A 12,287-nucleotide genomic window follows, 5' to 3' on the forward strand; every position below is an offset into this window, starting at 1 on the left:
ACATCGCCTCACTTACTCTATCCCCTGCAAGTTGCTTCTCGTTCAACCACACTAACAACAGTTTTTCCACCTCTTCCAGCACTTGAGGCCTCTGCTTGGTTAACACTGTAACTCTTTTTGCAACATCAGCTGCTTTAATGGCCTCTTTCTGCTTTAGAATAGTATATAAATCGTAGATTTTGACTTCTTGTACTCGGCGGCAAGATCAGTAACACGAACGTCACGCTCATACTTTTCAATAATTCCTTTCTTTAATTCGATTTCAATTTTCTTCGAACCTTTCTTCTCACCAACACTACCACACTTCACTTGCTTAGAGGCCATGTTTATTTGCAAAATGAATGCAAAACCACAGGAAATAGAGCACAAAAAGTTCACAGCGAATGCATGCACGTCTGACCGAGAACAATGAACAGGGAGAGACTGAACACGTGTGGAAATCATCGGCGCGTACAAACTGGAAGGGAAACTGGCTTGTTCGTCACCCGAGTGTGTGGTCGTGAACAGATGCAAAAGTTTGGCAAACTTTTTGGTCATAACCCGATTTGTACGTGTTCCGAGATGTTCGTGACCCAAGGTTCCACTCCTTTTTATATGCAGATAAAAAGGTACAGAATAATACCTTATGTTAGCAGGATGTAGAGGTTGTTTATCCTCTCTCCTTTGTTAGAATGTAGTTGCACTGACAACAGTATGTGTTCTGTTTCATGTTGATATTCCTGTTTCTAATAGCAGTTGTTGTTTGTTATATGTTAGCCGCATTTACAATTTTAAGGGGGGAGGAATATATAGCATATTGTAAGTCTGGACTTTTGGGGATTCCGTAGTTATAAGGAATTATGGGTATTGGGAAGCTATTAGGAAGTAGATAATAATAAGGCTGTGTAACATGTACTCTGAAACAATCTTAGTAAAAGGACCTGTTAAGTGTATCACTTTGAACCTGTCTCCGTCTTCTTCCTTTTTATTAGTACAATATTATTGCCCATAGATGTAACAGTTACAGAGGGATCTGGAGAGCATGGAGGCTTGGACAGGTTTGTGGCAGATGAAATTAAATGTAAATACATGTAAAGTGTTACATGTATGAAATAAAAATGCTAGAATTAAACACATAATAAGAGGCCTGAAACATGAACACCTTATGTGAAGAATTTAGGTGCCTTTAGAACTCATGAATGGCGTTTGACTAAAGCAACAAGTTTACTAACAGGGGCAAAAACTGACACCCAGTTCAAACCATGCTATGGACATGGAGAGCAGTGGATGAATGTGAAGATGAAGTTCTGATGTTCTCCACTTTCAGCTGTTCAACCATTCAGCTGTAGGTTTCTGTTTTACATTTAGTGGCAAGAAAAAGTACGTGAACCCTTTGGAATGGCCTGCTCTTCTGCATCAGGCGGACATAAAATTTGATCTGGGCCCAAATTTTTACTTTCTCTTATACGAAATATAGGGAAAGTATTGTAATCTTTCAAAAAACTGTATGTAAACACAATAACCTGAGTACGCTTTCACTTAGGTCAATCAATACAAGTATTAGGTATGAAACATGGAATTCTATCAACTGTTGAGCGATTTCCGTTATCCGGAAGTGGTACTTTTTTATTCATGCAGCTGCAGAGTCCGATTTATTCAACTTTACTTTTATAATAATTGTTCAATGTATTATTAATTTGATTTGATTTTTTGTTGATGGTTCTTTAATGTACATAATATAAAAATATAATCATTGTCTTGTGGTTTATTCCTCAAATATTCATCCCCATATCTAAGCATATGAGAAAGTCCAGGGGAGACCACTCACGATTTTATTTTATTTTTTTACTTTTTTTAATCCCTGAGGGAAAATTCTCTTTTCGGATCACCTTTGTGTCAGATTTATGAAGCATCTCACCTAGGAATTGCACTAAACGTCTGAGTAGAATAAGATTTTCTCATTCCTTCCCAAGAGTAGGACATGAGAAAAAGTTCGGAAGCATCCTAGTTTAGGCTTTGACAGGTTTTCAGACAGATTAAATTTTATGTACGTAAATGTAAAATGTTACACATAAAGAAAAAAAAAAGATTTGAATATACAAATTGGAGACCTGAGACATGAACACCTTATGTGAGGAGTTTTGGCAGCCATTCAGCCCAACAAGCTTGTCGATCCTATTCACCTAGATCAGTGGTCCTCAATCACGGTCCTGAAGGGCCGCAGTGACTACGGGTTTTCATTCCAGAAAGTGTCCTAATTAGAACTCAGTCCTTACTGATAATGATAGTTGGTGTTTAACTCTATGCCTTGTTAGCACTTTCATTCATCAAATGCAAATTTGAGTTACTTTGTAGATCAGAGGTCCTCAATTACAGTCCTGGAGCTCTGCTGTGGCTGCAGGTTTTCACTTTAACCAGTTTCTTAATTAGAACCCTTTTATTTACTACTAAAGCAGTACGTTTTTTGGCCTTAAGTTTAGTACTCTTGCCTGTTACCATTCAGAACCCTTAATTGCCTATTTTAGATATTAGCAGCTGCATTTAATTTGTAATTGTTGCCTGTTTTCTCAATCAGACATTAGTTAATAATGAGATGCAGATAACCAATAAACCAGCAGTTCTCCAGCTCATGTGCTTACCATGAAGTATCTTGATAAAAATGTTTAGAAATGAATGAGAGGGGAATTGGAAGGATCATTAAGTTTAAATCTGTTCTGGTCCACAAAACACTTGGATAATGTTCTCACAGAAGGAAACTCTACAGTGCAATTAAAATTGCTCTTGGATGAATGCAAGCATTAACAAGGTAAATAGTTCAATACCAAGTTTCAATATCAGCATGGACCGCTGTCTAATTAGGAAACTAGTTGGAATAAAAACCTGCAGCCACTGTGGCCCTCCAGGACCATGACTGAGGACCCCTGACCTAGATTGTCCAAAATAACTTCAAGTCAATAGTGGACTCATCATCATCTACATCCAGACAGTGCACAGAAGTGGCTGAGAAAATTAAAGGGTCGTTTGATTATATATCACAATGTGCGGAGTTCAAGTCAGGAGAGATTATGTTTAAACTACATAACACACTAGTGAGGCCTCACCTGGACTACTATGTACAGTCTTGGTCTCCCTATTATGAAAAAGATATAGCAGCACTAGAGAAAGTCCAGAGAGGAATAATACAGCTGATTCAGGGACTATATGAGGTATTAGCTATGAGAATAGCTTGAAGGAGTTAAACCTTTTCAGTTTAAGGAAGGTGGCAAGACTGAAGTGTTTAAAATTATGAAGGGAATTAGTACAATGGATCTCAGCGGTTACTTTAAAATTGAAATCTTTAACAAGAACATGGGGACACAGTTGGAAACTTGTTAAGGACAAATGTTGTACAAATGTTAGAAAGTTCATCTTTACGTCGAGTAAATTAGCAAGTAGTGTGGTGAAGGGTAGGGACCTTCAAATCTCGACTTTATGTATTTTCAGACAATTTAGGCGAACAGGACAGAGACGCTTGTTGGCCTCTTCTTGTCACAACTGGTTCTAAAGGACAGGTGGCCTGCTTTCAGTTACTCTTCCAATACAAGGCAGATCTCACACTCACATTTTACACTTCAAAAAAATAAGAGAGTGTTTCATACTCACCTTCGTTGTGAATATAAAAGACATCACTGTAGAAAATAGCATAATAAAAAAAAAGATGGTTTGTGGGTGGAAAAACAGCATTTGAAAATGTTAAGAACATCAGTTCCCACTCTGCTGCATTTTGTACCGTGCATGCTGAGCTTTTATGCCAAAGGTGTGCTGTTGTAGTAAAGTAGAAAATTGGACCTCCTGGGACGGTGTAAAGTGTGAAATGTCATCTCATATCCTGCTGACTGGATTCCTGTCTTTTCTTTTTCACTCTCTGAATGGAGTACACCTCCCCATTCACTCAGAAATTGTTCAATTTCAAGACAAAAACCTCTGAAATTTTGTCTTCTAGAGCATAAGACAAGCTCTACTTTGTAGTTAAATGAGAATGGAACCTTTCCTTATGGTAATGGATTTAACAAGCTGGTTATTTTTAGATTCTTTGTGACATATGGATAAAACTCCATGTTTATGCAAAGAACTACAGCCACCCACTACTTTTCCAGAACTGAAGATGATTTATTCTTGACCTTTGACTGCACCGCCTGCCAGCACATTATGTTGCAGGATACATTGGGGGGGAGCTAAAAATGAGCTGTTGTGTGATTCAGTAGTGAACTGTGCGTTAGACAAAGCAACACGTTTACTAACAGGGAATAAGTGACACCCAGCTGAAGCCAGGCCATGTATTCAATGGGAGAGCTGACTTGCTATGGATATGGAGTGTGGTGGGTGAGTGCGAGGATGAAGGGCTAAAGGCCTCCACTTTCAGCCATCAGCCGTTCAGCTGCACGTTTCTAGTTTACATTTAGTGGCAAGAAAAAGGTTCAGAACACTTTGGAATGGCCTGGGTTTCCTGCATTAATTGGTCATAAAATGAGATCTGTTCCCGTATTTATCAAGCGTATCAGAATTACTAAAAGTCTGACTAGGGTAAGAATTTGTCCTTCCACACAGTTGGGCATAAGAAGAAGATATGAAGCGTCTCAGTCCTAGTCCCACCAAAGGATAGGAGGCCACATCTGAAACTAAATGAAATCAACAATTATCGGCACACCCTGCAGTAAATTAACACTCATGATAACGTTTTGTAGTTTTCTGATACTAACAGTGAGGGTTCACCTCAAAGATAATCATAATAATATTCAAAGTAGAAGCAGAAGAAGAGGGAAAACAGAATAATGTAGGATATTGCGCTAAGCTGCATGTACACTTAGGTTTATAAGCATTTGGACAGCGATACAATTTTAATTTTTGCCTCTGGGTGCCACCACAATGGATTTGAAGTGAAGCAATCAAGATGTGATTGAAGTGTAAACTTACAGTTTTAATTTAAGGAATTTAACAAAAATATATGAGCCACATAGAAAAGACTGACATTTTTAAACATCCCACACCAAAAACCCATTTTCAGGGGCTCATAAGTATTTGGACAAACTAACATAAACATGAATATAATGATCATTTTCAATACTTGGTTGAAGATCCTTTGCAGTCAATGACTACCTGAAGTCTGAAACTTGTGGCCTTCTCCAAGTGCTGGGTTTCCATCCTATACATGCTTTGTCAGGCCTTTACTGTAGCTGTATTCAGGTGCTGCTTGTTTGTTGGACTTTCTGCCTTCAGTTATGTCTTCAGGAAGTGAAATGCTTGTCCATTTGGGTTGAAGTCAGTTGACTGACTTGGCCTTTGAAGGAGATTTCACTTTGAAAAGCATTTGATTTGCTATCACAATATGTTTTTACTTATTGTCGATTTGTACTGTGAAGCGTCGTCCAATTAGTTTTGCAGCATTTGTCTGAATCTGAGCATACAGTATAGATCTGTACACTTCAAAATTCACCCTGAAACTTTCGTCAACTGTCATATCATCAATAAACACCAGTGACCAACTTCCATTGGCAGTCACACATGCCCATGCCATAACACTACCTCCAGCATGTTTCACAGATGATGTGGTGTGCTACAGATCATGAGCTGCTCCTTCTCTTCTCCATTCATCATTCTGGAACATATTGATCTTAGTTTCATTTGTTCAAAGAAAATATTTTCCTGCAAAGTCTAATCTGTCCTTCCTGTGCTTGAGGATTACCAATGGTTTGCACCTTGTGGTAAACCCCCTGTATTTACTTTCATGAAATCTTCCCTTGATTGTAGACTTTGGTAGTGATAGGCCAACCTCCCTGAGAGTGTTCTTGGTTTGGCTAAATGTTGTGAATTGCTTTTTCTTCTTCAACGAAATAATTCTGCAATCATCTAGCACAGTTGACTTCCATGGTTGTCCAGGCCTTCTGGTGTTGCTGAGCTCACCAGTGCGTTCCTTCTCTTTAAGAATGTACCAGACGATTGGTTTGACCACACTAGGTGTTTCTGCTGTCTCTCAGGTGGGCTTCTTTTGATTCTGTTTTCACTTGCAGGGACAGCTCTTTGGACCTCATATTGAGAGTTCACAGTGACAGCTTCCAAATGCTAATTCCATATTTGGAATCAACTCCAGATCTTCTACCTGTTTAATAGTTAATGAAATAATGAGGGACCTGCTCATACCTGGCAATGGAACAGCTTTTCAGTCAATTGTCCAATTTTGAACCCCTGAAGATGGGGGGGCGGGTCATGTGTTAAAATGGCTGTCATTCCTGAATGGCTTTTATTTCTGTTAAACCCTTTGAATTAATGCTGAAGGCCTACACATTGATCATGTAATTATTTCTTCATTTCAAATCCATTGTGGTGGTGCACAGAGCCAAAATTATGAAAGTTGTGTCATTGTCCAAATACATATGGACCTAACTGTAACTGTCACTTTACAACATCATGAACAATACTGTAAAGAACAGCGTGACAGAAAGACTGAGACACACAAACACACACACAGAGTGAGAGTTAAGTCTGGTAACAGGCACGTTTATTTAACAATTAGTGACGAGCAAACCCCGTGGAGTTCTTCATCTTTGTGAATTCGGTGAAATTATGGAAATGTTCGTGAACTTTGACAAACTTTGCAAAATGTGCTGAAGTTAAAGGGTAGGGAGGAATTGAACTAAATCTGGGAGACTTGTCGTGGTGCAATTGTGTTTCAACGGTCCCTGAAGTGCTAAGGAAACGTCTGCCGACTACGCTGGACTGATTATTGTGGCCAAAAATTTGATCTGAGCTGTGAGGCAGCAAACCATTGTGCCACCATGCTTCAAACAACAAAAGACGCAAATGGAATGACAGCCACAAACAAAATACAACAAATAGCCACAAAACAGCAATAAGTCAAAAAATATAAATATACTGCATCGTTGCCCTCACAGGGTCCCAGTCTTTGGGAACACATTAACCATGAAACAAAGCAGGGCATGTCATTGGGTGCAGCTACAAGTCTTTATTTGTTTGCGATCTCTGTGCAGATGCTTTGCATTTTTTTTCTTCCATGAAGAAGATAGAAACACCTTGTAAACATAATAAATCTTTAGTTTTGGGGGAAGAGTCCTTTTGGATCATAGCCTCAAGCACCTCCATGGACTACTGAAATTTGTTATATTTTGGTATCCATCAGTCCTATTTAGCTCATCTGTAGTTGGTTCAAAATGCAGCAGCTTGGTTGCTAAATGCCACCCACAAAAGGGAGCACATCACTCCTTGTCTTGGCCTCTCTTCGCTGGCTTCCAGTTAAGTATTAGATTGAGTTCTATGGTGATTTTGTGTTTATAGCCCTAAATAATCTGGCTCCACTCTATATTTCAGTCCTTCTTCTCAAGTATTTCATCTCCAGGTCACTCAGATCCTCTTCTCAGTCTGTTCTGGTGGTACCATGTTCTTGACGCATAGCAAGTGGTAATCAGACTTTTTTAGTGGCTGTCCCCAAAACTTTGGATTGCCTTGCAGCTTCCACTGCTCTGATATTTAAGTCAAGTCTAAAGTCCCACTTTTACATTTGGCTTTTGAGGTTGCAGTGTGAAGTATTTGTTTATGATGTCTGTCAAGTGAGGTTTTATGGAATGGAATTTGGTCTGACTTTATGAAAGACTCTCTAGTGCTAATGAATTGTGATGTTTTTAGTGTGGGTTTATAGTTTATATTTCCTGTTACATGTGGTTTTTACTCTGTACAGCACTTAGGTCAGCTTTTGGTCATTTTTAATGTGCTTTAAAAATAAAAAGAGAAAGAAAAGAATGCAGGCCCATGCCATGATGCTCCCTCCACCGTACTTCACTGTGGAGTTGATGTTTTCATGTTGATATGCAGTGCTTGTTTTACACCATACATATTGCTGCATATTCTTCCTGAACAACTCATCCTTTGTTTCATCAGTCCACAAAACAATTTCCCAATTGTGTTTTGTCAGAGTGGTTTTTGGCAAACATCAACCATGCAGTTATGTTTTTTTTGGAGAGCAGTGGTTTCCTCCTTGATATCCTGCCATGGGCACCGTGCCTGTTCAGTGTTTTGTGTATGGCAGGCACATGAACAGAGATGTTAGTCAGTTCTAGTGATTCCTTCAAGCCTTTAGCTGTTACTCTAGGATTCTTTTTTACCTCATTAAGTGTTCTGTGCCACGTCTTTCCAGTCACTTTGGCTGGGCGCTCCCTTCCAGACAGAGTAGCCACTATGCCAAATTGTCTCCATTCATATGCAGTTTGTCTACCTGTGAACTGATGAATGTCCAAACTCTTTGAAATTGCTTTGTAACCACTACCAAGCTTAATACCAATTAACAATTCTTGATCACAGATCTTTGGAGATCTTTTAGTGAGGCTTGCTACACATCAGAAGATGCTTCTTGTGAATAGCAAAATTAATTTTTTTTTTTAATGGTCAAAGTATCTCCAAACCACACGTCCACTTTTGCTTCATTAATTCGACTCCAGTTAGCTTTTTTAAGTCAAACTTCTAGGGTTTCACATACTTTTTCTAACCTACACCTGTGAATGAGGTGTTCAATATGTACAAGAACAAAGCAATTTTTTGTACATGATTAGTTAAACCAGACCATATTTGTTTGTTATTGTAACTTAGATGAAGATCAGACCATACTTTAAGATAATTTTATGAAGTTTGCAGTTATTCCCAAAGGGTTCCCCTATTTTTTCTTGCCACTGTGGTCTTGTCAAATCACTGAGATATTCCTCTAAGGTAAGACCAGATGGAAGGGTAGGGCTTAACATCCACGTGATATCCCGATCTCTATCAGGACATCAGTAGTCCTAACAGAGATGGACACGGGTAAGCGAGGAGGCAGACATGACTTTATTGTGCAAAAACATTGCTCAGTGTTTATTTGAAGTGCCAAGAGTGCATAAAGTTTTATAAAAAATGTATAAACCATCTTGTTACAAGTAAATCCATCCATCCATCCATCCATTATCCAACCCGCTATATCCTAACTACAGGGTCACAGGGGTCTGCTGGAGCCAATCTCAGCCAACACAGGGCGCAAGGCAGGAAACAAACCTCGGGCAGGGCGCCAGCTCACCGCAGCACAAGTAAATCAATAAACTTTAAAAATACCATTAAAAGCAATTCTAGGATGTGACCTGTTTTTGTCATTACCAAGAAAAATCCCTCTTGCAAAACCAGTAGAGCGCAATTGAATCCTTTTCAGAGCCCTCTGTGACTTCTCTCCAGCTCTCCTCCTACCCCTTCATCATCGCAGCACACCACATCTTTCCTTCTCTCTCTCTCTCTCTCTGCCACCTCAGTCGGTACCCGCAGAGAGATCATCCTGCCTGAGGCCTTGCTGTCTCCTCTGCTCTTGACCTGTGCTGTTTGACAGAAACATCCCAAACATGAAACTAGATTCTCGTTCTCTCAATCTTGACTTCCTTTATTGATCTCTTCTCCTCCGTGCTTACCTCTAACAATGTATATGGACTCCACTAACTGCAGCTGCTGCTCTAAGTTGCCACCCCACTAAATGTCAATAAATCAGTTTAGATGGCAGTCATGCATGCCCACACTGGTTACATCACCATGTAAGATTTCTGGCTGACAGAGAGAGAGAAAACTGGAGAAAGAATCGGCAAGAGCACTCAGAGATCTGGAGTGGTTGTCCTTGAGTATACAGGGAGTGAGGAGTGTCATCCCAGAGAAGGGGTCAAGCCCTCTGAGAAACTGAAGGAGCAGGGGAGCTTGAGGGCTCCTGTGGACTCTGCAGACATCAATGAGAGAGGAGAGCTGGGCATATTAAAATCTTGTGGTGATCAACAGAGGTGGCATGGAGAGACAGAGAGAGAGCGCTGAGGAGATTATGTTCTGAGGAGTGTCAACTCTGCTGAACATAATGGAGAACAGAGAGCAACAAATAAAAGATGTCTGTTAATGCAGGAAGCATGGCTGAGGATTGTTGGTGAGATCTGCTGATCCGTGTGCATTATAGTGAGCAAAAGGGAATTATGGTGAGTCGCTGCAGGAAGGAGGAACTCTATGAGACCGAATGCAGAGCACTGTAGCATCAGTGAGGAGAGGGCAGAGAGGAAGGAGATTATCAAAGTCTTCATCAGAGCGAGGAGGTTGTGTTAGTCTTCAGGTACCGGATGAGATGGCAATGCATGCTGTGGAGAGCTGCGAAGAGAGGGATTTGTCTCAGTGTCTTGACAATGGCATCGAAAAATGTTGTAACTGATTTTACAATACTCTAATTCTATTTATTGCACTCTAGAGGACACTGCTTTATGGACACAATTTCATTGAAGATTTATTTATTCTATTTGTTGAACTGTGACACTTTAATTCTGTCTACTTAATAAACAGCATACACTTTTAAACAGAAAGTCTGGTCTGCCTCCTCACTTGATCTGGTCCAGTCTCGGTCAAGACTGTTAGATATCCTAGTAGAGGGTGGTGGTGTCTTTGACTGCAGGCATTGAGGCATCTCAATCCAAATAAACATCCAAAGTTGTTTAAATGGTGCTACTGCAAATGTGAAGCTGTACTAATGCAGCCCCCCTTTAGCAGCACTGCTAAATCACTGTAGATTGTTTCATCTGGGACTGTGCAGTAGGAATGTGTCTGACAATCGTCTTTCGCTCCAGAAATTCACATCTTACAAAACAAAAAAACGTTTCAGTCTCCTTCATAGGCCCAGGCCTTTACTTACGTTGTGACTTGATGCCACAGCCTTTAGTCTTCCCATCTGAGGACCCTTCCATCATGGAATATCCCATCTCCAAGGTAATCCTGTGCTATTAAGTCAACTGCTGTCAAGGGTGTGTTTGCACACATAAGGATTATAAATATTGTCTCTCAGGTGTGTGTATAATTACCGTATATATGTTAAAGATGCTAAGATTTGCATTGGGTGTGATGAAGATAGACAGGATTAGAAATGAGTACATTAGAGGGTCAGCTCAAGTTGGATGGTTGGGAGACAAAATCAGAAAGGCGAGATTGCGCTGGTTTAGACATGTGCAGAGGAGAGATGTTGGGTATATTGGGAGAAGGATGCTAAGGATAGAGCTGCCAGTGAAAAGGAAAGGAGGAAGGCCTAAGCGAAGGTTCATGGATGTGGTTAGAGAGGACATGCAGGTGATGGGTGTAACAGAACAAGATACACAGGACAGAAAGATATGGAAGAAGGTGACGGGAGCAGCCAAAAGGAGAAGCAGAAGATTGTTTTTTCTTGATATTTTCATATTTATCATTTTCTATATGGGAGACACCATTTTGTGGAATTTCCTGTGGTGGTGGTGGCCATATTGTTTATGACAACAACACTCTTTGCCAGTCATGTGGATCTGACATGTGATATCACATGGGTGAAATATACCCTGTATGATGTTGTCATGCCAAAGACATAAATAATGGTGGGATATATTCAAAAGCTGTGATGCATATGTAACAAAGACCAACATAAATTAAATATCACTTCGTAAAACTTCATCAGGAAATGAAAAGAGAGCTAACATGTTGACTGGCTCAGAGAAAACACAGTAGATACATTTTTTTTTTCCTGGTGCCAATGTAAAATCGTGGCATTATTTTAATACACTAATTAAATTAATTTTGTTATTGAGCAAAACCCATAATAAAAATATATTTTCTCTAAAAGAAATCAAGTTGAGTTACCTCATATTTGGCACATAGACCAGAAAATTATTTCTGCATGCCAGCTGCATGAAAACAAGCCTGGGCCTAAGAAGATCTCACAGAATTTGTTGCAATCAGATGTCACAGTTTCCACTTCCACAAATTGTTGAGAGATTTTCAGATGCTTTTGGTTCAACATATGGAAATTATTTTTATGTAAGATAAATGTTATCCAAAATATGGCTAATAAGAAAAAAATAACTGAAAGTGGAATATTTTGTTGTGGTCTGATTCATGCCAATATTTCATTCTTATTTCAGACGCCTGCTATCCTCTATTTACACTTGTTATCCTTGAATATGCTTGTATTTGGCGCTTCAGCTCCCAAGATGGTTTATGAAATAACTCGTAGGTGGCATCTGTCTATGGATCATCTGTGGTGAGCTAACTCATATGTGGCAGCAAGCTGAAATCATCAAGCAACAGGGTGAAAGTTAACTTATTTCTGTTAGAATTCTGTATTTTTGCTTTTCATTTTTTTGGTAGTTTTCCTAATTTTTTTATCCTTTTCCCTGTTAGTCTCCCAATTAGGGCCTCGATGTGTGAACTGCAATGCTCCATTTATACTCTACCGGCTTGTCTCAGTCCTTTACCGAGGCTTTAGA

The sequence above is a fragment of the Erpetoichthys calabaricus genome, chromosome 3, assembly GCF_900747795.2.
Source record: "Erpetoichthys calabaricus chromosome 3, fErpCal1.3, whole genome shotgun sequence".
NCBI lineage: Eukaryota > Metazoa > Chordata > Cladistia > Polypteriformes > Polypteridae > Erpetoichthys > Erpetoichthys calabaricus.